We start from the raw sequence: 26,570 nt of genomic DNA, 5'->3' as shown, positions 1-26,570 counted from the left end.
GAATTTAATCAGAAATGAAAGGGACAACGAACAGCAGTCTTTATCAAACTATTTCATAAAGTAATAATGGAAGTTTCCAAGGTCTCTTTATTATATCAGAATTACCAGGATACTAAAAGAAAATGAAGACACTACCACCCTTTAAAAGGAAAGAAAAATAAAAACTAGAGATAAATTTTACAATCTAAGTAGATGCAGGAAAAAATAAAATCCTTTGATATAATCCAGCATTCATTCCTGATAAAAATCAGGGGTGGCTACAGATGGAGAATGTGATTTAATAAATAGAGGCTGTGTATGATTAACCTATAGACAATAGCATACTAAAAGAAAAAATAAACTCATAGCACTTCCATTAAGATCAGGTATAACATCCAACCATTGAATTGATGACAGGGATACCTATAGTTGAATTAGGGGCAAGATTAAGGAAACTGAAGAGGAGCATGATCCCATGGGAGACCAGCACTCTCCACTTACCCAGACTCCAGGGAAGTCTTGGAGACAGCGACCAACCAGGAACATACAAAGGCTGGCCAGAGGTACCTAGCACAAGTATCGAAGAAGTCTACCTGGTCAGGCCTCAGTGGGAGAAGGTGTGCTTAATCCTGGAGAGACTTGATACCCTAGGAAAGTGATAGGCCTGGTGAGAGGGAGCACACTCTTGAAGGCAAGGGGGATGAGGAATGGGATGAGGAACTGTGAGAGAGGACTGAAAGGGGAGACAATGACTGGAATGTAAAAACAAAGGAACAAACAAAAGTTCAGATCTAAGACAAGAGTCAAGCTCTAAACTTCTATATATTATAGTCTTTGATGTCTTGTCTAGAGCAATAAACACGAGAAGAGATACAAAAGTAAAAAGAAGTAAAATTCCTAGATGAAGTGGTTCTATATATAAGAGATACATATATGCCCATAAGTTTTAAAATTAACAAATACATTGAGCAACATAGGCTAAAAATTAATGCACAAAAATTAATATATGTTTCTGTACAAATGGACAACAATGAAAATGAAATCAAGTAAATAATCATTCACAATAGATCCATAGATAAAATAAAGTAAAATAAAATAATTACTTAGTATTAAGTTTAACCAAGAAAAGAACATCTACATTGAAAATATTAAGAGATTTAATTAACTGAGGATCAGCGTGGAAGATGGAAACATATCCCTTTCTCTTGCATTACTAGACTTAAGCTTGTGAAAATGACCATTCTACCAAGTCTACTGGTTTAAATGTAGTACAATCAAAATTCCAATGCTATTATTCACTGACAAAAATCATCCAAAATTATATGAAGGCACAAAGATTAAATAACAAAAGCAACCTTGAGAAGAATAATACTGCAGCAAATATTAACATACATGATTTTAGATTATACTACAGAGTCATGGTGATAAAACAGTATAGTGTTAGCGTCAAACAAGACACATAGATCAATGGGTGTTTACTGAGAATTTAAATATAAGTCCACCCAACAAAAGTTACCTGATTCTTATCACTTAAAACAAAGCAATAAACAAACAAAAACAAAATACCACTGAGGCAAGAGAAAGGATCACAAATGGTCTGAGGAAAACTAGATTTCAATGCAAGAAAAATGAAACTAGATCTTTCCCTTCACCTCATATGGAATTCAACTTTAAATTGGTCAAGGACCTCAATATGTTATTGATGTTCTGAAAGAGATGAGAGCCTCAGAGGTATCTTTCAGTTCATATGCACAGGTAAGAACTTTCTAAATTGGACTTCTATAGACTAATAACAGGCAAATGGACTCTCACACAATTAAAAGACATTTGTACAGCAAACAAAACAATGAGGTAAGTGAATAAGTAGTCCACAGTATGGGAGAAAAATGTTGCCAACTATTCATGCATTGTAAAATTATTGTCTAGAAACTTGCAAAGAACTGAGATATCTAAGCAATAAGGAAACAACTCAACTGAAATATCAGGTAGAAAACTGAATTGAAAATTCTCAAAAGGAAAAATACAAATAAGTACACTTTATAACTTTTTTTCACAAAGGAAATGCAGATTGAAAGTTTCTTCCCACCCTAGTTTGAATAGTCATCATCAGGAATGCAAATGACAGCAAGGAGATGGGGACTGCATGGGCGTGGTGACAGCACTGTATGGTATTGGGTTGGATAAAGCAAGTTCTTATGCAGGCGGTGGACATGCAAACTAATGCAAACCCATTGGAAATCAAAGCGATATTCCTGGAAACCAGAAATAGGACTGTCACAAGACCCAGCTATACTGCTCTGGGTATATACCCAAAAGACTTCATATCTTACTACATATCACTACTTACTACTTCATATCTTACTACTTGAATGTGCACATTCAAGCTCATTCTCACACTTCTCACAAAAGCTTCAACAGTGGAAATGATCTAAATGTCTATCAACAAAGCAATGAATAAGAAAAAGTATGATAACTATTATGGTATCCAATGGAACACTATTCAGCTCTAAAGAAAAATGCAATGATAAAATTTGTAATTAAATGGAAGGAGCAGGTGAAGACTACACTGGGTGAAAAACCTCAGGTCAAGAAAGATAAACTAAGCATATCTTTCTCATATGTGGATCCTAGCTTCAAATATGTTCTTGGGTATGATTAGAGACAAATAGATGGCAAGAAACTGGAGTAGTGACATCTAGATGGTGGTAATACATTCGTTCAGAAATTAGAGTAGTAGATTGAAGCTAAACAAAAGATATGGAATAGCTTAGCATGTAGAGGTGACAGAGTAGTCAAGATATCAGAGAGAAGGGGAGGGGAGGGGAGGGGAGGGGAGGGCTAACCCAAAGAAAGGGTGATGTCTTAGTCAGGTTTTCTATTCCTGCATAAACATCATGACCAAGAAGCAAGTTGGGGAGGAAAAGGTTTATTGAGCTTACACTTCCACATTGCAGTTCATCACAAAAGGAAGTCAGGACTGGAACTCAAGCAGGTCAGGAAGCAGGAGCTGATGCAGAGGCAATGGAGGGATGTTTCTTACTGGCTTGCTTCCCCTGGCTTGCTCAGCCTGCACTCTTATAGAACCCAAGAGCACCAGCCCAAAGGTGGAACCACCCACAAGGGGCCCTGCCCACTTGATCACTAATGAGAAAATGCCCCACAGCTGCATCTCATGGAGGCACTTCCCTAACTGAAGCTCCTTTCTCTGTGATAACTCCAGCCTGTGTCAAGTTGACACACAAAACTAGCCAGTACAATTGACCACTTGTCAACTTGACACACAAACACATCACTATTAAGCCTCAACCCTTACTTTCTTATTCATCCCCAAGATCTAAATTACTTTAAAAGTCCCACAGTCTTTACATATTAAAAGCTCAATCACCTTAAAATATCCAATATCTTTAAAATTCAAAGTCTTTTAAAAGTTCAAAGTCTTTTAACTGTGGGCTCCACTAAAATACTTTCTTCCTTCAAGAGGGAAACATATCAGGGCACAGTCACAACCAAAAGCAAAACTCAACTCCAAATGTCCAATGTCTGGGATCCAACTCACGATCTTCTGGGCTCCTCCAAGGGCTTGGGTCACTTCTTCAGTCCTGCCCTTTCTAGCACACAGCTTGTCTTCTAGACTCCAGCTGCCTGTATTCCACTGCTGCTGCTGTTCTTGGTGGTCGTTGCATGGTACTGGCATCTCCAAAACGCTGCTATTTTCCACTGTAATTAGGCTTCACCAATAGCCTCTCATAGGCTCTCTTCATGGTGACAAGCCTCTGCCCCTATGCAAGACCTCTTCAAGTCCTGGGCCATCAATTGCAACTGAGGCTGCACCTTCACCAATGGCTTTCTGTGGCCTCTCACTGTGCCAAGAGCCTCAGCTGCTCTTCATGACCCCTTCATGCCTTCAAAACCAGTACCATCTGGGTGACTCTTACACAGTACCAAGTCCAGCCACAGCACAAAACACAACTGTGGCTATCTCTGGAACACACTCTCTGTGCTCTCAGAAAACACTTCCAAGAAGATTTCATCTCAGTGATGCTGGTCTCTTCTTAATTACCACTAATTTCTTAGCTCCAGCTAACCAGCATCAATAGTCCCAGTAACACAAAGGTTTGCTTTAGTGGTTCTGGTATCTTGTTACTCACAGCTGATTTTTCAGCCCCAGCTAACCAAAAACCACAGAATCTTCACAATCAAAACATGGCCACTGTAAGAGTCTTTAATCTTCCCTCTGAAATTTCACAAGCCAGGCTTCCATCTTCTGCACTGTTTGTAACATTGTCTTCCAAGCTCCTTCAAAACTTTCCACAGCTTTTCTAGCTCAAAGTTCCAAAGTCCTTCCACAGTCCTCCCCAAAACATGGTCAGGTTGTCACAGGAATACCCCACTATGCTGGTACCAATTTGTCTTAGCCAGGGTTTCTATTCCTGCACAAACATCATGACCAAGAAGCAAGTTGGGGAGGAAAGGGTTTATTGAGCTTACACTTCCACATTGCAGTTCATCACAAAAGGAAGTCAGGACTGGAACTCAAGCAGGTCAGGAAGCAGGAGCTAATGCAGAGGCCATGGAGGGATGTTTCTTACTGGCTTGCTTCCCCTGGCTTGCTCAGCCTGCACTCTTAAAGAACCCAAGAGCACCAGCCCAAAGGTGGAACCACCCACAAGGGGCCCTGCCCACTTGATCACTAATTGAGAAAATGCCCCACAGCTGGATATCATGGAGGCATGTCCCCAATTGAAGCTCCTTTCTCTGTGATAACTCCAGCCTGTGTCAAGTTGACACACAAAACTAGCCAGTACAGGTGAGGAAAGCACATGGACGCTTACTACCAGTTAAAAATTCAACTGCAAAGATGTTCAAATTCATGTGACATGAAAAGGGAGGATATTGGAACTAAAGAATTTAGCAAGAATATGAGGACAAGTATGGAGCAGAACAGGAAGTAATGGATGGGTTAACCAAAACTAAGGATTATGAAAAGTCACTTATGTAAATCAATTAGTTATAAAGATAACTTCAAAATGTAACTTTAAGGTTTTAAATAGAATGGCCCAGAATGGGTGGCCAATTTTGTTGTCAGAAAACATGGAATTTCAACTACAAAATTTCAGTCCAAGGCATCAGACCTTCCCTATGTTGTTTTGGCTAGGCAGTGCCCAAAAGTTTTCGAAACAATGAACTCTATGACCATTATCCTTTTAAAACTTTCAATAACTTCCTTTCAAGACCTTATTGCTGATGATAGCCCATAGTTTTGATACAAGAGATAGAAAAACTCTTTCTCAAGTCATCAAGTCAACTTGGATGCTTCTTTCCTGATGGCAAATTTTCTAGTGCCAGATGAAGATACTCAAGTTCCTGGGGGAAGAAAAATCAGTTACAATCTTCCCCAGCTCTGGAATCCATATGCAAATGTAAGTTTAATTATGATTTCCAATGTAGTCCATGGTACTGCGAGAGAAATCCAGGGAATGGTCAAGTGTTTGTGGTTCAATGTACACTGTCAGGCAGGAGGTTGTACGTTACTGGGAACTATTTCATAACAAGCTAGCTACTTTTCATTACACATGACATTTTAATCTCTTTGTATGTTAACTATAGTATGTGGCAAATACAGTTTAATTTTGAAAAAGTGTCATATGAAGTCAAAGAGAAGGCAGCTCAGTAGTTCAACACTTTCTGTTTGTGTAATAGATCTAGTTTGGTACCTAGCACCCACATAGAAATTCACAACTGTCTGTATGTAACCTCTAGTACCAGGGGATCCAATGTACTCTAGTGCTCCCACAGGTATAAGGCATGTAATTGGTGCACATAGATACATGCAGGCAGAACACTAGTACACATAAATAAAAATAAATAAATGTGTTTTGAAAAGTATGATATATCTGAGAATAACAGACAAATGGTAGATGTTGTGTGTAGTGTGTCCTGCAAAGGGTTAAAATTAAGTGCTTGATATCTAAGTGTATAAAGCTCCATGTTGATATTACATTTTAATGATGAACGATTATCTTCAACACTTCTAATATGGATCAAAACCCTCAGCCCTGACCTTGCCCTGGCACCTGAACATACATGTAGTCACTAACACTTTTTTGATATATGAGAACTTTGATGTGGCTTTCACCTTCTGGATTTTATATAGGATATGTTGAAAAGAATTAAAGCAAATACTAGCACACACCTTTTGTATTTCTTTGTTTTCAGAGTCACATTGGAAAATGTACTGTATCCATTAACCTTTTTGCAAAGAGCAGAAAGTAAGCTCGTTAACATCTGACAGCTTCGCAGTCTATGGACACGTAATGAAAAATGCTGCCCCTCCGATCTCTGCATACCTGTCAGCTGCAGTGTTTATTACAAAGGGGAATCATTATTGTGGCTGCTTTACTTCTCCAACCCCCCATATTCTGCCAGTAAATATAAATTAAGAAGGAGCTTGACTTATTACTGTATGAATTTTAATTTTCTCACCCAGTAATTCTATATTGAACAATTGTTAGTTAATGGTTTATTCCATGCATAATGAATGAATTTCTAAGTTCTTGTGAGTGGAGCTTAGTTAGTGTCCTATAGAATAGTCATGCTTAAACACTATGCAAGAAGGAAGCAGCATGTTATTGTCTGCTTGGGAAATGATCCCACATGCTCCTATAATCACAGTATGATTAAAAATGATGATAGTACCATGGAATATTTGTGTAGGAGACAACAGAGTTGCAGGTGGAGTAGCAATAATTTAAGACAGAATCCTAAAAGAAAAAGAAGTGAGAACAGTTTCCAGTTGAGAATAGAATCAATCAGTAAGAGGATGTCCTCCCAGCATGTAATTAATGGTCTGGGATTTCACTCAGTAATTGGTTATTACATAAGCCTTAACCATTTGCTGATGAGTAATGCGAAACTCCCTGGAGTTTCCTGCCAATCCTCCACAAATGAAGACAACAGAGCATGCACCCTTTCCCAATTCCTCTTAAGCTATCCATATCCAGATAATCCTTATAGTTTGTATCATGAGTGAACTGGTAAAATCCTCACTCCGTGTGAAATCAACTTCAGGTAGCATTTGCTGATATGTATAAGCATTTCTTATTGGGCTTCATTTTATTGCGATTTCCAGGTACTTAATTTTGTTACAAATTGGAGTTTGGGGAGACCTCCTGCAGCAATCTGTCAGTGTTATTTCTTACATGGCAAGAGCTCATTTCCAGTCACGCTGTCACATTGTGATCATTTAAAGGAATAGTTCAACATTTTTTGTGATTATCATATGTTATTATGATCTGTGATCAGTGATCTTTGATGTTATCAGTGTCTCTGTAGGTAAGCATGCCACAAACCAGTTCATATAGGAGAGCAAAATGACTAATACCAGCTGTATATATTTTACCTGCTCTACTGTTGGGGGTGGTGGCTCTCTCTCTCTCTCTCTCTCTCTCTCTCTCTCTCGTTAAATAACATTTTTTAACTTGAGCAAATTACTAATTCTCCAACACTTCTAATTAATTGTGTGGAAGGAAGCTTCACATCTCTGACTGTAAGAGCTAGACAAGGTTAGGCTGTGATCAGATACATAGAAAGTCAACCCGGGTCAACCCTGGGCCTCTTATTCCAAATAAACAAAACTATGATTTCATTGGAAAAGTTCTTGGAGAAAGGTAAGTGTGATATGGCAGTGAACACAAACACTCTATCGAACATACAGAATCTCTCTCCTAAACTGGAGTAAGTTTGGAGAGCAGAGTGAAAGATCAAAGCAGTCAGTGCATAAATCCCTTTTATCCAAATGTTCTGGAGCAAAGTCTTAATTCTCTGAGTCTACAACAGGAACCAAGGAAAGCATAAAAGGTTTACACAACTGTGAGTATATGATCTCCTCAGTGTAGAATCAGTAGGCTGATAAAACAAGAGAGAAAGGAATGACTTTGGGAGGGGTAGATCTTGGCACCATTAGGAGAAAGAGTTGGGAGGTGAATATGATTAAGATTCATTGTACAGAATGGAAACAAATTTAAGATGTTATAATATTTAGACAGTTTGCAGTAGACCTAAGTCAGGTTCTTTTCTATAACCAACATGGAGGGTTGAACCTGCACATGGTGGTGTGAAAGCCACCAGAAATGATCTGAAAGCATTAGTTCAGGTGACTGCTGCATATGTTACACTAAAGAGATTTTATATTGAATGATGCTAAGTTCCTAGCTATAAAGAAATCATTGTTTGCTTTCTAAGCTTCAAAGGATAGGTTGTCAACATAGCTTGATTTGTATTTCTGTGATAAATATTATAACCCAAAAGAATTTGGGGAGGTAAATGTTTATTTGAATTATACATTCTAATCGTTGATTAAATGCAAGTGACTGTAAATGGAAGTTAAGGCCAGGAGCTCAAGGCAGGGTCTTGCAGTCAGAAGCTAAAGCAGATACAATGGAGAGTCACTGCTTATTGGCTTGCTTCCTATGGCTTGCTCAGCTTACTGATACATCACAGGACTGCTATCATAGGGATGGTGGAACTGTTCACAATGTTCTAGGCCTTGGCACAATAACCATCAATCAAAGACTATGCCAAATGCTTTTATATAGAAAAATCTGATGAGGGTATTTTCTCACTTGAGGTTCTCTCTTCTCAGTTGACTCCAGCTTGTATTCAATCGACAATTAATCAATACATCTGGCTCTGTTACTAGCAGCTAATACAGATGACTTTTCAGTTGAAGTCAGCACATAGCTACCATTCTGAAAATACTTAAGCCCCTAAGAATTGTATTAACTCTAACTCTGCTCTGCCTTTGTGCGATCAGTACAACAGCAAAGCTTGGGTGATAGCCCATCTATTTGCAATGCATGTTGTTGAATACTTTAAACCTTGTCTTGAGACCTGCTGCTGAGCAAAAGGAACCCTTGCAAAGATTTTTGCCTACTGACTATGTACCTGATAACCCGCAACTATGACAGAAATATTTAAAACCATCTTACTTCTATTCCTGACCAAACATCACCCATTATTAAGCCCATGGCTCATAGAATAATTCTCACATTCAAGTTTTATTTCAGAAACTTTTCCCCTGAGCCCATGTCCTCAAGTGTTTTCCCCAGTTTCTTTTCTATAAGTTTCAGTGTGTCTGGTTTTATGTGGAGGTCCTTGATCAACTTGGAGTTGAGCTTCGTACAAGGATCAATTCGAATTCTTCTGCATGCTGACCTCCAGTTGAACCAGCACCATTTGTTGAAAAGATTATCTTTTTTTCCACTGGATGTTTTCAGCTCCTTTGTTGAAGATCAAGTGATGGTAGGTGTGTGGATTCATTTCTGGGTCTTCAATTCTATTCCATTGGTCCACTTGCCTGTCACTGTGCCAATACCATGCAGTTTCTAACACTATTGCTCTGTAGTATTATTGCTTGAGGTCTGGGATAGTGATTTTCCCCAGAAGTTCTTTTACTGTTGAGAATAGTTTTAGCTATCCTGGGTTTTTTGTTATTCCAGATGAATTTGAGAATTGTTTTTTCTAACTCTGTGAAGAACTGAGTTGGGATTTTGATGGGGATTACATTGAATCTGTTTATTGCATTTGGCAAGATGGCCATTTTAACTATATTAATCCTGCCAATCCACGAGCATGGAATATTTTTTCATTTTTTGAGGTCTTTTTCAATTTCCTTATTCAGAGACCTGAAGTTCTTTTCATAGATCTTTCACTTGTTTAGAATCACACCAAGATACTTTATATTGTTTGTGGCTATTTTGAAGGGTGTCATTTCCCTAACATCTTTCTCAGCCTGTTATCCTTTGAGTATAGGACACCAATAGCTTATGCTCTAAGATCAGGAATTGACAAATGGGACCTCATAAAATTACAAAGTTTCTGTAAGGCAAAGGACACTGTCAAAAGGACAAAATGGCAACCAACAAACTGGGAAAAGATCTTCACCAACCCTACATCTAATAGAGGGCTAATATCCAATATATACCAAGAACTCAAGAAGTTAGACCCCAGTGAACCAAATAACACTATTAAAAAATGGGGTACAGATCTAAACAAAGAATTTTCACCTGAAGAAATTCGGATGGCTGAGAAGCACCTTTAGAAATCATTTGAAATGTAAATAAATTATATCGAATAAAAAACAAAAAGAAAAAAAAGAAATTGTTTAATAAAACAAAACACACACACACACACACACACACACACACACAAAAGAAATGCTCAGCCTGCTTATCCTTGAGTATAAAGGGTAAGGTATAAAGTATAAGGGAAGGGTACTGATTTGCTTGAGTTGATTTTATAACCTGCCACTTTGCTGAAGTTGTTTATCAGCTGTAGGAGTTCTCTAGTGGAATTTTTTGGGTCACTTAGGTAGACTATCATGTCATCTGCAAATAATGATAGTTTGACTTCTTCCTTTCCAATTTGTATCCCTTTGACCTCCTTATGTTAATTGCCCGAGCTAGTACCTCAAGTACAATATTGAAAAGATAAGGAGAAAGGGGGCAGCCCTGTCTAGTCCCCGATTTTAGTGGGATTGCTTCAACTTTCTCTTCATTTAGTTTGATGCTGGCTACTGGTTTGCTGTATATTGGTTTTACTATGTTTATGTATGGGAATGGAATTCCTGTTCTTTCCAAGACTTTAAGCATGAAAGGATACTGAATTTTGTCAAATGCTTTTTCAGCATCCAATGAAATGACCATTTGGTTTTTTTCTTTGAGTTTGTTTATATAGTGGATTGCATTGATGGATTTCCATATATTGAACCAACCCTGCATCCCTGGGATAAAACCTACGTGATCATGGTGGATGATCATTTTTATGTTTTCTTTGATTTGGTTGGCAAGAATTTTATTGAGTATTTTTGCATCGATGTTCATAAGGGAAACTGGTCTGAAGTTCTCTTCCTTTGTTGGATCTTTGTGTGGTTTTGGTATCAGCATAATTGTGGCTTCTTAGAAGGAATTAGGTAGTGTTCCTTCTGTTTCTATTTTGTGAAATAGTTTGAAGAGTATTGATGTTAGGTCTTCTTTGAAGGTTTGATAGAATTTAGGGAAATGACACCCTTCACAATAGCCACAAACAGTATAAAGTACCTTCGGGTGACTCTTACCAAACATGTGAAAGATTTGTATGACAAGAACTTCAAGACTCTGAAGAAGGAAATGGAAGAAGACCTCACAAAATGGAAAAACCTCCCATGTTCATGGATTGGCAGGATTAATATAGTTAAAATGGCCATTTTGCCAAAAACAATATTCAGATTCAACGCAATACCCATCAAAATCCCAATTCAATTCTTCACAGAGTTAGAAAGAGCAATTCTCAAATTCATCTGGAATAACAAAAAACCCAGGATAGCTAAAACTATTCTCAACAACAAAAGAAATTCTGGGGGAATCAGTATCCCTGACCTCAAGCAATACTACAGAGCAACAGTGTTAAAAACTGCATTGTATTGGTACAATAACAGGCAGGCAGATCAATGGAACAGGATTGAAGATCCAGAAATGAACCCACACACCTATGGCCACTGATCCTTGACAAAGGGGCTGAAAACATCCAATGGAAAAAAGATAGCCTTTTCAACAAATGGTGCTGGTTCAACTGGAGGTCAGCATGCAGAAGAATGCGAATTGATCTATCCTTGTCTCCTTGTACTAAGCTCAACTCCAAGTGGATCAAGGACCTCCACATAAAGCCAGACACTCTGAAGCTAATAGAAAAGAAACTGGGGAAGACCCTTGAGGACATTGATACAGGGGGAAAGTTTCTGAACAGATCACCAATAGTGTATGCCTTAAGTTCAGGAATTGACAAATGGGAACTCATAAAATTACAAAGTTTCTATAAGGCAAAGGACACCATCAAAAGGACAAATCGGCAACCAACAAATTGGGGAAAGATCTTTACCAATCCTACATCAAATAGAGGGCTAATATCCAATATATATAAAGAACTCAAGAAGTTAGACTCCAGAAAACCAAATAACCCTATTAAAAAATGGGGTACAGAGTTAAATAAAGAATTTCCACCTGAAGAACTTCGGATGGCGGAGAAGCATCTTAAAAAATGCTCAACTTCATTAATCACCAGGGAAATGAAAATCACAACAACCCTGAGATTTCATCTTATACCAATCAGAATGGCTAAGATTAAAAACTCAGGAGACAGCAGATGTTGGCAAGTATGTGGAGAAAGAGGAACACTCCTACACTGCTCGTGGGGTTGCAAATTGGTACAACCACTCTGGAAATCTGTCTGGCGGTTCCTAAGAAAACTGGGCACCTCACTTCCGGAAGATCCTGCTATACCACTCCTGGGCATATACCCAGAGGATTCCCCAGCATTTGTAAGGATACATGCTCCACTATGTTCATAGCAGCCCTATTTATAATAGCCGGAAACTGGAAAGAACCCAGGTATCCCTCAACAGAAGAGTGGATGCAAAAAATGTGGTATATATACACAAGGAGTACTATTTAGCCAGTAGAAACAATGAATTCATGAAATTCTTAGGCAAATGGATGGACATGGAGAACATCATACTAAGTGAGGTAACCCAGTCTCAAAAGATCAATCATGGTATGCACTCACTAATAAGTGGATATTAACCTAGAAAACTGGAATACCCAAAACATAATCCACACATCAAATGAGGTACAAGAAGAGTGGAGGAGTGGCCCCTTGTTCTGGAAAGACTCAGTGAAGCAGTATAGGGCAAAACCAGAACAGGGAAGTGGGAAAGGGTGGGTGGGGAACAGGGGGAGGGAAGGGTGTTTATGGGACTTTCGGGGAGTGGGGGGGCTAGAAAAGGGGAAATCATTTGAAATGTAAATAAAAAATATATCAAATAAAAAATAAAAAATAAAATACATAAAAAAAATAAGAAATGCTCAACATCATTAGTCATTAGGGAAATGCAAATCAAAACAACCCTGAGATTTCACCTCACACCAGTCAGAATGGCTAAGGTTAAAAACTCAGGAGACAGCAGGTGTTGGTAAGGATGTGGAGAAAGAGGAACACTCCTTCACTGCTGGTGGGATTGCAAGATGGTACAACCACTCTGGAAATCAGTCTGGAGGTTCCTCAGAAAACTGGACATGACACTTCCGGAGGACCCTGCTATACCACTCCTGGGATTCCCTGGCATGCAATAAGGACACATGCTCCTTTATGTTCATAGCAGCCTTATTTATAATAGCCAGAAGCTGGAAAGAAACCAGATGTCCCTCAATGGAGGAATGGATACAGAAAATGTAGTATATTTACACAATGGAATACTACTCAGCAATTAAAAACAATGAATTCATGAAATTTTAAGGCAAATAATTGGAACTGGAAAATGTCATCCTAAGTGAGGTAACCCAATCACAAAAGAATACACATGGAATGCAATCACTGTTAAGTGGATATTAATTAGCCCAAAAGCTCTGAATATCCAAGACACAATTAGCATGACAAATGACTCCCATGAAGAAGTAAGGAGAGGACCCTGATCCAGGAAAGTCTTGATCCAGCAGTGTAGGGGAGTACCAGGACAGAGAAAAAGGAGGGAGGTGATTGGAGAATGGGTAGAGAGAAGAAGGCTTATGGGACATATGGGGAGGGGAGAACCGGGAAAGGGGAAATCATTTGTAATTTAAGCAAAGAATATAGAAAATAAAAAAAAAAAGAAAAGGAAAGAAAAAAGTTTTCTTTCAGAAAAAAACACTATATAAAATAGTTTTCCTACATAGGAATTCTTTGGAAAGATGTGGGCAAAGCAAAGTGAAACTCTCCTGGAAAGGATTTGTCTTTCTAAATGCCTTTGAGATTCATGGGAGGTGGTCCTTGGAAGACAGTAACTCCAACTCTCCACTTTGAAAGTTCAAGAGTCTATGGAGGAAGAATATAGAAACAGCAAGAGAACCAGAAAAATGAATCAATCACAATGATCAGAATCCACTTTAAAAACCAAGGCATTGTTGTGTATGTACATATATTTAAAAGTGATTTCATGAGGCTGGAAAAGTGGCTCAGAGATACGAGCACTTAATAATATTCTTTGGGAAGACTGACATTCAACTCCCATAACCCATATCAAGTAACTCACACTTATATGAAACGCATGTTTCAGGGGATCTGATGCATTCTTCTCATCGCTCAGATATGTAATATGTACAGACACACACACGTACATAAAAAAAAATTTAGAAAAGGTTACTTGTGATTTGAGCCTGTTCCTGATGGCAACACTATAATACCTATTGAGATGGCAAATGATTTAGGATAATACATAAACTTAGTTTGTAAGTCTGCAGTATGTTTTGAGAGAGTTGACTCCATTGTTCATGGTCTTCTATGGTGGGTAAATGGCTATCACACATCATTTCCTGTTACAGAAGGATCTGTGAAGATTTGATACAGGTATATCCACTGTCGTGTTGTTTAAAGGAATGTCCACAGTTCTATACTGAGCTTTCAGTAACTATTGCTTTGATCTGCCATCAACAATGTGATTTTGGATCTGGAATGTACTCCAGATAGGCTCCTGTGTTGAAAGTTTGTTCCTTAGTTAGCAGTGCTTTTGGAAGGTTGTGAAAGCTCATATCAGTGAGCTATGTCATTGGAGAACATGATTCTTTAGGGCATGCTATGGAAGGTATAGCTTATCACTTGCCCTATTCTATTTTTCTAGGTCAAGGTCACCTTGAGTTGAACAGCTAGCTGCCTTTGCCACATGCTCTGGTCATCACTGTGTTCTGTCTTTCTGGACACCATGAGACAATAGAGTGAGTGACTGTAAGTTGGGACCTCTGAAACAATAAAATATGATGTTAATCTTTATTACTTACTCATTTTACTTTACTAATTTTCTCAACTACTTTTCACAATGAGATTAAACTGCCTAACACAAACAGCAAGGCAAGACCATCCTATCAACAAAAATGTGATTTCCTAATCATTTGGTTTACTTTTAGTACTTTTAGCAATGAGTTATTTTTTAATTGAGGTATTTGCAGTTTTGGATGCAATTATATTTTGTACTTGGTAGCAATGTAGAGTAAATAAAACTATGTATGAATTGGTATGATCATTTACATTTATTATCATCTATTAAAAACAACTGAATGGTTGGGAAATACAGTTCTCTATATGCCTATCACAGATAGATTATGAAGGGTCTCATTTAATGCATGGTTTAATGCACTGATGGAGTCAAATTTGAACAAAGTGTTGGGCTGTGGTGGAACTGTGGAACGTGCAGTCTTTTTGAAGAAAGTACGGCCCCGTTCTTCAGGACTGTCTTGTCCTGGTCTCATCCTGTCCTAGTTCCAGTGTGATTTCTGTCTGGAATGGAATGAACAGCTACTTTGCCATGCCTCCCCAACCCTAATGCTGGATCTCCACAACTGTGAACTAAAATAAATCTTGTCTCCCTTGTTTCTGTCAGGCATTTTGTCACAGTGACCAGAAATGTAGTTGATATGTTGAGAAATCAAGACATGAATGCCATTCATTGTATTTTGATATTAGCCTCATTGTGATAGTTTGGAACTGAAGTTTCTCTAACAACAGCCTATATGTGAAAAAATACTAGGATGCTTGTATGTGCCTTCACATAGTAAGAAATCCTGTACTGTGATTTCATGGGTTTTCCTTCTCAGTTGAACAGTCTCTGTGAAGACTCCAGCTTTCACCTTTCTACTTACTCTATAATAACCATGCAGTTGGAAAGCCTTTTCACATCTGCCCCTTCCTAGTTATGACCTAAGATAATTTCCAAATAGTGAAAAAGCCAATAATAAAGTCATCCTTGGTGTGCATTTATTATAGAATGTGCCCACACACACACACACACACACACGCACACGCACACGCACACGCACACGCACACGCACACACACACACCTCCACACACAAGAAATGACTCTCCCTTGAATCAGTTTCCCCTACCCAGAATCCCATTTTTCATCCTCCAGAATGTCTTTTGACTCATTCTTTCTTCTATCACCAGAAAGATAAATAGTGTTGACTTAGACAAATATTTACATTATGACTTGCTTTTATCTGAACAGAGATGCAGCATTCACTGAAATACAGAAGTGATCGACCTCAGAAACAAGTAGAGTAGCCTGCTGAGAAAATGGCTAAGACCTGAGCTTTCAAGTGTATTTGCTAAAGAAATAAAATGAGAAGGGCTCTAGAAGTTTCTAAACCAGAGACCCAAATTATCTCTCCTTATTTAATTTTTATATGTAGTCTTTTCTTAACACAGGTGAAAATGTATCATTCATTTTTTATATGTGTTACATAAACAAAGTTCATCAGTAAAGATATTTTCTTTTAGTATCTCACATCTATACAAAAAGTAGAATGTTTTAGACGATGATTTGTTTGTGTAATATCAAAAGAAGCTGGGTATAATAGTCCATGCCTTTAATCACAGCACCTGGGGAGGTGAGGTCACTAGAATTCTAATGGCCAGCTTCAGCTATGATTAGTGTATGGCTAAGGTCAGAGTGGGCTCTATGAAACCCTGTCTCAGAAAACCAAAACCAAAACAAAAGAATACAAAAAGTATCAAAATATCAGTACAAAAGCAAAATAAACAATACCTATTTGCAATATTTGTGATGCTTTGTAATACTTTGAGAGACTAATTTTACCTTTTTCTTTCAAGAATATATGGTTGAGAAAATATTTCAACTTATAAAAAATACCAATCCAACATAAAATCCTGCACAGAGGCTTAACTAAAATTTGACTTTTATCTACTCCCCATTCTACCCCCATCATCTTCTTAAATGGAAATATATACCGCAATGATACTGTGGGATTTCAAGGTGGGGGGAATGTGTGACAAAGAACCACTAAATTCTTAGAAATAGATTTTCTGTGTTTGCACATCGTGTTAGGAACTATTAAATGTCTAAGTAGCTCCAAAGTGAGAGATGAGAAAGGTAAACATGAACCAGGACCAGAAGGACTGACGCTGGGAATCTTTATAGACTTTGACAGTTGTCTTCAGAATAATAGACTCAAAGATACATATGAATGCTGCCATATTTAATGTAAGAGAAGTTGATGATCAGGTACATCCTCTGAGTTGACCTTCTAATTACAGTGTGTATGTGTAACAGAATTGAGACATACCAGAAACCAGTCCCAGGAAAAAATATGGCCCCAGACATCTGTTTTAAACTTCTGTACTTCCAAAAACTATACCCAGGAGAAAAAAATGTAAGAGGAAATACTACAGTTTAGACATAGAAAAATTAATTCAGTCTATGCATAAAGTAATGGAAAAAAGGGCAAACTGGCAACTTCTAGAGTGTTTTGTGGAGGAGGACTTTATGTCAGATCTGGAGAAACAAAAGTGAATTTTTCCTGATTTTTTGTTAACTAAATAATGTGAAAACAAAATTCATGAATATGCTATTAACATAAATCTAGAAGGAACATGTCTGATTTTGATAACACTTAATTGTATACATCTATAGTCATATACACACTTTTGAAAATAGAACCTATGCCTTTTGATTCATGTTTGTAAAAAGAAAACTGAAATAAAGGAAGTTGTCCCTTATAAGCTAAACAGGCTATGAAGCCTGGAATGAGCAGGAAAGTGGTTTCTGTCACAGATGAGACGGCGAAGCACTGTGAAGGTCAGTTGCATCTGCCCTATTCCCACATGTTTCACATCAGAGCTCAGTGTGAGCACCAGCCTGTGCATATCACCACACAATAGGAGGTGCGAATCTGGGCATCATTGCAGGGTTTAATTTTCCCTCAGTGTTTCACAATTACCAAAACACCTGCACTGTAAAGTGCCCTTGTTCAGAAGACATTATTCAAATGTACTCTTATTTCACTCAGTTTGTTTGTCTGGTATGTGTTACCTTGAACAAAGAATACATTGGAACAACAACAACAACAATAGCAACAATATATAAGTTCTTAAAAATTAAATACATCAATTTGAATTCATCTGTTCCTATAGTATTTTGTTTTCTTCAATTTCTGATACAGTTAACATGCCATAGGCCTGATAGTGGCACCTTTTATATTTACACAAACTTTTATTACATTGCTTTTAACACATTGTCAGGAATACAAATGAAAGATTTGTGGAGAAATAACGAGTATATTAGAGAATATAAAAGTCAAAATATTTCATCATTTGAAGTTGATATTTATGAATTTTAGGTTCTGGTACCCCAAAGCAAGAGGCCAAGATTTAGTGTGGTACACAATTACACTGGCCCTGTTCAGAGATGGTCTGTATAAGAACTTCTCGTCATCGTGAGAGCAAATAGGGCATATCAAACACACATGAGAACAAGTAAGTAAAGTCCATTTATCTCATTTTATTTCCATGTTGCTTTTCACTTCAACATCCTTGTCTAGAAAGGGAACACTATAGGAAGAGTGGTATTATACAAGCTATTTCTGTATTGCTATTTGAGAGACTTGTCATTGCTTTCTCTGAGTTTGAAAGTGCTGGAACTAATTTTGCGAGGCAATCCTTTTGACATTTTCCATGTCCCATGGCTCATTCCACATTATTGAAGCATTGTATGCATATGACACCTAGAATGTAAATTTTACTGGAGACGAGGTCTTGGTTAATTTGATCTAATCCATACATATTTGTTGAGCATGTGGTAAATGTTAAAAGATCATAAAGGTTACTAAATCAGGTGGTATTAGAGGAAAAGCTGAGAAAGACAGTAGTGATGGCAATATTTGGAAGGAAGCAAACAATACTTGCCCTGTAAAAGATATACTTCATCATCCCAGAATCCAACAGGTATTTATACAACAGGAAGAACCCTGCTAAGTGGTCATAGAAGTCTTCATAGTTTCAGACACATGTAGGAAAAGCCTTAAATTTAGACCTCCACAAAGGAAAAGATTGGAAATAAACAGCTCCAGTCATCATGCAATTCTGTGAAAATTACATCTTTTTCAAAATAACCAGGAGAAAGGTGATAAATTAGGAATATGTGGAAAGTTTTGTGTTTTGTCTCAAAGCCACCAGGGAATTTTTTTCCTGTAACCAACTATAATTCTTTTGGTAAGATGAATCATGCATTCAGTTATTTCTATAGAATTGGTGAGACAGAGAGGATCAATCAGATTAAGTTAGTGTGCAACCAGTTTCAACTAAGAGAGACTTAGTAGTGAGATATTTCTTTCAGTGCAAGCTGAATAATTAGCTCATAACCAGAGTTAAAGTGGCCCTCGCCTGGATGTAGTAAAAGTCTGAGCCTCTTTCTATCTGAATGCTCTGCTCCTCTTTGAGTTTTTCCTACCCAAGCCTTTTGTTATGGAACAAGATGACTGCTATCAGAAAGGGGGAATATAGTTTAGAATGTTTATTCAGAAATGTCATTCTTTGTAAAGTAATTAATAGTTCAGTTATTCTTTCATTTGCTCATTGAGCAATGGTATTACTGCACAAGGAGTGGGATTATCAATACTAGACAGAGACAACAGGCAGAGCTGACAGCCACACTGAATCTTACGATATGTGGACTATAGAGTGGGGTGAAGTCAAGGATGTTGTAAAGGAAAAAGGATGTGAATAGGAAGTGTGGCTGCTACATAGGCAGTCAGAAAAACGCAAGGAAAGAGAGCATGCTTGCTATTGTCTGGGCAGGAAATTGCAAGAATTTGAATTTCTACACTGAATGTAGAAACAGGGAGCTGAGGTCTGTTTTGAGAAAGTGTCAACTGATTGGATATGACAGGTGTGAAAAAGGGAGAAATGAAAAATGACTTTAGATTCCGTGGTTTAGGTAAATGAAAATTTGGAACTGGAATAAGCTAAGGTAGAGGAAACAGAAAGATTAAAATTAAAACAAAAAACAGAGAAAAAGGTAGCATCATGAGCTTAAGGTGCTTGCGTTTGTCTAAGTTGGAAGGCTTAATAAGTAATTGACTAGATGGATGTGGATTTTTGCATATTGATCTTGTCTGAAGCCAAACAAGGATAAAAGTGTGAGGTAGGCAGTAGCATGCTTGGGAAGCCAGTGGGGACCAAACCCTTCACGTGCGTGTAGTAAAAGCTTGAGCCTATTTCTTTCTGAACGCTCTGCTCCACTTTGAGTTTTTCCTGGCCAAGTCTGGCTTTTATTACGGAAAAAGATGGCTGCTATAGAAAAGAGGGATAGAGTCTTCCTGTGTTCCCAACTTGTACTTAGCTGGTAATATGCTGATCTTTCCTTTACTCTTTCTTTATTAAGTAAAGGATAGATGACAATAATCTCTCCACCCAAAACACAACTGCAGAACAACTTTTGTGGGAGACCAAACAGGGAAACCAGACATTCAACAGCTCTCACCTTGAGAATCCACTGACCTTTCAGTTAACAACCGAACCACCCCCTTCTTCACACAAGGCTGATCAACTGGTCCTTATCTTGGCCGAACACCTGGGGTTGTCTAGGTGGAACCAGCATTCCAGAAAAGCTGCTAGAAGCCACAGTCAGCATCTGCCCCAGATGACCTTTCCTCTTTCTGTGCCTTTAGCATTCCCCCTCAGCCCCTCCCTACGTCCTCTCGCTGTGTGTTCATAACCAGACGTTCAGCTTTTCATTAAAGAGGCCTTGACAAGACACCCCTTTTGCTTGGCCTCACTCTCTTTTCTTGCCCGTTTCTCTTTCAGGCTTGATCTCGATCCCCCAAATAACTAGGTCTGGCGGGACACGATAAACTTTAGCGCCCTTTCTTAACAATTATCCCAGCTTGATATGCCAGTTCCTGTCCAGGAGCCCATCCTTCAGGAAGGATGATAGATTTGAGAACATATTACAGTAGCAAAGAATGACTTGGCCTTAATGATAATAGTATGTAGAAACCATAGAAGCTTCCTTTATGTGGCTACTTACAGATCCTCTCCGCTAAGCCTGCACACTATTCTGAGTTCTATCTGTAAAAACATAATTTCATTATTCCTTGGACTCCAAAAATCTTAAGCACGCCAGTTCTAAGACTCTGGGTTCTTCCTCTTTCTCTGAACTCTCCTATTACAAACAGCTGCTTATAGATTCCCACTGCTGAATCTGCCTTTCTTGAAACCTGCTTCATAAAGCCTGGTTTTCTCACTTCCTCTCATCCATTCACTCTTCTTAGCATCTGCCAATATTTACAATTTATCTGACCTGTTGTTTTTCCCTTGGACTTTAATAAAAGAGTCTTTGATCCTCATGGTGTTTAGTATTGATTTTCAATCTTGCAAGATCTAGAATGACTCAGGAGACAACCTATTAGGCATGTCTATGAAGGGGCTTCTAGATTGTGATAATTTATGTGTCAAGACCCCATCTTAAATATAGATGTCACTATTTCATAGCTGGGTTCACACAGTACATAAGAATTAAAATAAGAGCTGGGAATCAACCAGCATCGACTGTTTTATTTCCTGATTGCAGATACAAGAACAGGTATGGTAGCATATAACTTTATTTCCAGCACTGAGGGGGCAAAGGAAAGTAGATTTCAGAATTAACGAAAGGGTTGGTCTGCAGAGCAAGTGTCAGAACAGCCAAATGTAGGTAATGAATAATGGGAATTGGAGTGAAGTGGTGAATAGTCCAGCCTTAGCAAGAGGCAGAACTTGGAAGAAACTAAGGAGAGCTGCCAAGGGTAGCAACGTGTCAGGTTGTCCCTGAATTGAAGCTGAAGAAAGCCATTGCATGAAGCTGACAGTAAAGTCTGGGTTACTTTGGAGACCTCAAGATGTTGAAGATGTCAGAATCAAGGATATCTCCCCGCCCCCAAATGCCACTAACAAGGAGTGGAACAAGCCTAAGAGAAAGGAAAGTGTTACAGTCAACAAAGCTGAAACAAGTTGGAGCTCAGAAGAGCATTTAACATTAGACACGGAGATGCAGAATTTGAAGTTTGCCCAGCTAGTTTTTAGTGTTGGTTTTGTCCTGCCTTTCATCACTATGTTGCCTCTCTTCCCTCTTGGAATTATTTCAGAAGTCAGGGCTGGTCACATAGGTTGTTTGTGCCTATGTCCTAGCCCCAGAAAAGCTGTAGACCTGATGAGGTAGATGGCTTCTCCTCACTATGCAGAAACACTTGACATTTTTGTTTTAGCCTCTGAAAGAAGAATCACCTCCATCTGGTAGGTACATCATTTGGCTGTGTGTGTCCTGCTTTGTTCTCTTTCTGTGTCATCACATTTTCCAGGAGGAGGGTATGTTCAGGTGATATAACTCTTCCCTGCATGTATTCCTGAAAATCTACCACTGTGATCCAAAGGTTGGTATTTTGGTAAGAGATTCACTACCTGAAAAACAAATTACAAAATCTGAAAACTTTCAGCAAAATCTCATAATGTATCTGTTTACATTTTTTCTTTCAGCTTTCTATGTCTCCCAGTTGCTCTCCACCTTTCCATCATGATCCATGCTTTTTATCCATCATTAAGAAAGAGGCATTTAAGAAATATTAATAAAATAATATATAATATAAAAGAAAACTAACCTATTTAAGACAAAGCAAACAAAGCAAATCAAACCAAATACAAAGAGACAAGAGATAGCCCAAAGATAGAGACCCATTCTTTTACAAACTCAAGAATCATAAAACCTCTAAACCGGAAGCTATATCACCTACAACACAGACCTGAAGAGTAAAGAGAGAATAAAAAATATGTAATAAAATTAAAAATGATGAGATATGATTAAAAGGAGGGAGCCTTACCACGATTTTACAAGACAAGGAACCTTCAAAAATGCTGCTGAGTCATTCATTCCCTGGTGGCCATCTACTGCTAACCATGGTTAAGCAAGTGCCTCTATGGTAGAATGAAGTATCCTTTGTATCTATGTCCAAGAATTACAATTGCCTAACTAGATATTGAGGCATATGCATTCCCATCTTCCTGAGGAACTACCACACTAATTTCCATAGAGGTTATATTAGATTGCACTCCCAATTTCAATGGCTAAGTGTTTGCTTTACTCCCATATTTTTGCTAGCGTGAGTTATCATTATTTTTTTGTTGAACTTATCCACTATGATGAATGCAAAATAAAATCTTAAAATTGTTTTGATTTATATTTCCCTGATAGTTAAGAATGATGAACATTTCCTGAAATGTTTCTCAGTCATTTGAATTTCCTCTTTTGATAATCCTCTGTTTAGTTCTAACCATTTTTTATTAATTATTTTATTTATTTACATTTCAAATAATGTCACCATTCCTGCCCCCCCACAAACCCTACCCTACCCCCAACTTTCCCCCTCCCCCTTTCCCCTATGAGGGTGCTTCTCCACCCATCCACCCACTCATGCCTCACTGCTCTAGAATCCCCCTTCACTGAGGAATTAAGCCTCCACAGGACCAAGGGGCATCCTCTGCTGCATATGTATCTGGAGCCATGGGTTCCTCTATGTATATACTCATTGGTTGGTAATTTAGTCTCTGGGAGTTCTGGGTGGTCCAGTTAGTTGATATTTTTCTTCCTTTGGGGATGCAATCCCCTTCAGCTCCTTCAGTTTTTCCCTAGCTATTCCATTGGGATCTCTGGGCTCAGTCTGATAGTTTTATGCCATTTTAAATTCTTTTTTGTTTGTTTTCTTGATATGTAGTTTTTTTGAACTCTTAAGATATTTTGTTACATTAGCCCTCTGTCAGCTTCATAGTTTGTAGAAATATTTTCCCATTCTAGAGGCTTATGCTCTGTACAAATGACAGCATTCTTTGCCACAAAGATGGTTATCAAATTCATCAGGTCAACAATTTATTAATTGTTGATTTTAATGTCTGTAAGAATGGTGGTCTGTTCAGAAAATCTTTTCCAGTGTTATTGAGTTCAAAGCTACTTTCCACTTTCTCTTTTATCAGGTTTAGTGTACTTCTTTTTACATTGATGACTATGATACATTTGGAGTTTTGTGCAGCACTGTATAAATGGATCTATTTAGATGGTTCTGCAAATAGCCATAGTGTTTGACCAGCATTATTTAATGAAGAAGCTGCATTTTTTCCAGTGTGTATTTCTAGCCTTTTTATAAAAAAAAAATCAGATCTCTATGTTTGTGAATTCATGTGTGGGTATTCAATTCATTTCCATTGATCAATATGTCTGTTTTCTTTTTATCTGCTAATAGCATATTGTTTCATTATGCTAGCTTTGTAGAACAACTTGAAATTAGGGATGGTGGTACTTTTAGTAGTTCTTTCATTATCGAGGATTTTTTAGTTCTCCTGTTTTTGTGTTTCCATATGAAGCTAAAATTTTCTTTGCAAGGTTTATGAATAATTGTGTTGGAATTCTGATGGGAAGTTTATTGAATCTCTAGAGTTATTGTGCTAGAATGAACACTTTTATTATATTGCCTGAAATAAATGTTGAGCATGGTAGATCTTTTCATATTCTGTTATCTTTTTCATTGTCTTGATTGTATTTATCCTAAAGGTCTTTCACTTACTTTGTTGGAGTTTCCCCAAGATATTTTCTATTCTTTAGGCTATTGTGAAAATAGTATTTCCTGATCTTTTTCTCAGACCACTTGTTACTTGTATATAGGAGAGCTACTAAATTTTTTAAATTAATCTTGTATCCAGCCACATTGCCCAAAGTGTTTATCAGCTGTTCACTTCCCTATGGAATGTTTAGGGTCACAGATGTATACTACCATATCATTTGTACAAAAAGTTCTTTCTTTCCAAGTTGTATCTCCTTGATTTCCTTCAGTTGTTTTATTCTTCTACCTAAGACTTTAAATCCTATATTGAATAGGTTTGTATAGAGTGGACAACCTTGTGATTTTCAGGATTTTAGTGTAATTGCTTGAGTTTCTTTTCATTTATGTTAGTTTTAGCAATGAAATTGCTGCAAACCACCTTTATTATGTTGATGTATGTCACTTGAATCCTCAAGGACTTTTATCGTGAATGGGTGTTGGATTTTATCAATGTACTTTTCTGCACATTTCAACATGATTATGGTCTTTTTGACTTTCAATGTTTATATGGTGGTGTGGCTTGAATATGTTCGGCTCAGAGAGTGGCACTATTAGAAGGTATGGATTGTTGGATTATTTTGGCCTTTGGAGGAAGTGTGTCACTATTGGGGTAGGCTTGAGACCTTCCTCCTAGGCATGTGGGAGCTAGTCTTCTTTTTGCCTTTGGTCTCTTAACTGAAATGGAAATCCTCAGGCAAGTGGGTTACATTTATTGATTTTTCATATTTTGAACCATCCTAAGATTTCTTAAATGAAGCCTCGTTGACCATGTTTGATAACCTATATGTTTATAGATTTTTTGAAAATTTCTTGAGAATTTTTGCATCTATCATTATCAAATTGGCCTTTTGTTGTTGGATCTTTTTTTTAATTCGATATATTCTTTATTTATATTTCAAATGATTTCCCCTTTCCTTGATCCCCCCTCCCTGAAAGTCCCATAAGCCCTCTTCCTTCCCCCTGTTCCCCTATCTACCCCTTCCCACTTCCCTGTTCTGGTATTCCCCTACACTGCTGCACTGAGCCTTTCCAGAACCAGGGGCCACTCCTTCCTTCTTCTTGGACATCATTTGATATGTGGATTGTGTCTTGGGTATTCCAAGCTTCTAGGCTAATATATGCTTATCAGTGAGTGAATACCATGAGTGTTCTTTTGAGACTGGGATACCTCACTTAGTATGATGTTCTCCAGCTCCATCCTTTTGTCTAAGAATTTCATGAATTCATTGTTTCTAATGGCTGAATAGTACTCCATTGTGTATATATACCACATTTTTTGTATCCATTTCTCCATTGAGGGACATGTGGGTTCTTTCCAGCTTCTGGCTATTATAAATAGGGCTGCTATGAACATAGTGGAGCATGTATTCTTATTGCATGCTAGGGAATCCTCTGGGTATATGTCCAGGAGTGGTATAGCAGGGTCCTCCAGAAGTGTTGTGCTCAGTTTTCTGAGGAACTGCCAGACTGATTTCGAGAGTGGTTGTACCAGCTTGCAATCCCACCAGCAATGGAGGAGTGTTCCTCTTTCTCCACATCCTTGCCAACAACTGCTGTCTCCTAAGTTTTTAATCTTAGCCATTCTGACTGGTGTAAGGTGAAATCTCAGGGTTGTTTCGATTTGCATTTCCCTAATGACTAATGATGTTTAACATTTCTTAAGGTGCTTCTCAGCCATCTGAAGTTCTTCAGGTGAAAATTCTTTTTCTAACTCTGTACCCCATTTTTAATAGGGTTATTTGATTTTCTGGGGTCTAACTTTCTGAGTTCTTTGTATATATTGAATATTAGCTCTCTGTAGGATGTAGGGTTGGTGAATATCTTTTCCCAATTTTTTGGTTGCTGATTTATCCTTTTTACGGTGTCCTTTCCCTACAAAGTTTCTGTGGTTGAATCTTAATGTGGTTTGTACATATCAGTCTAACTGTCCTCATAAAATGAGTTTTTCAATGTTACATGTGTTTCTATTTTGTAGAATAATTTGAGGAGTACAGACATTAACTATTATAGAGAGTCTGATAGTTTGGCACTAAAGCCATCTGGCCCTAAACTTTGTTTTGCTTTGTTTAGTTTTTTTTTTTTTTTTGAGGGGGTGGGGCTGGTTAATGATTGCT

This window comes from Apodemus sylvaticus, chromosome 3, assembly GCF_947179515.1.
Source record: "Apodemus sylvaticus chromosome 3, mApoSyl1.1, whole genome shotgun sequence".
Taxonomy (NCBI): Eukaryota; Metazoa; Chordata; class Mammalia; order Rodentia; family Muridae; genus Apodemus; species Apodemus sylvaticus.
The sequence above is the reverse complement of the archived record's forward strand: the minus strand, read 5'-3'. Positions refer to the sequence as shown.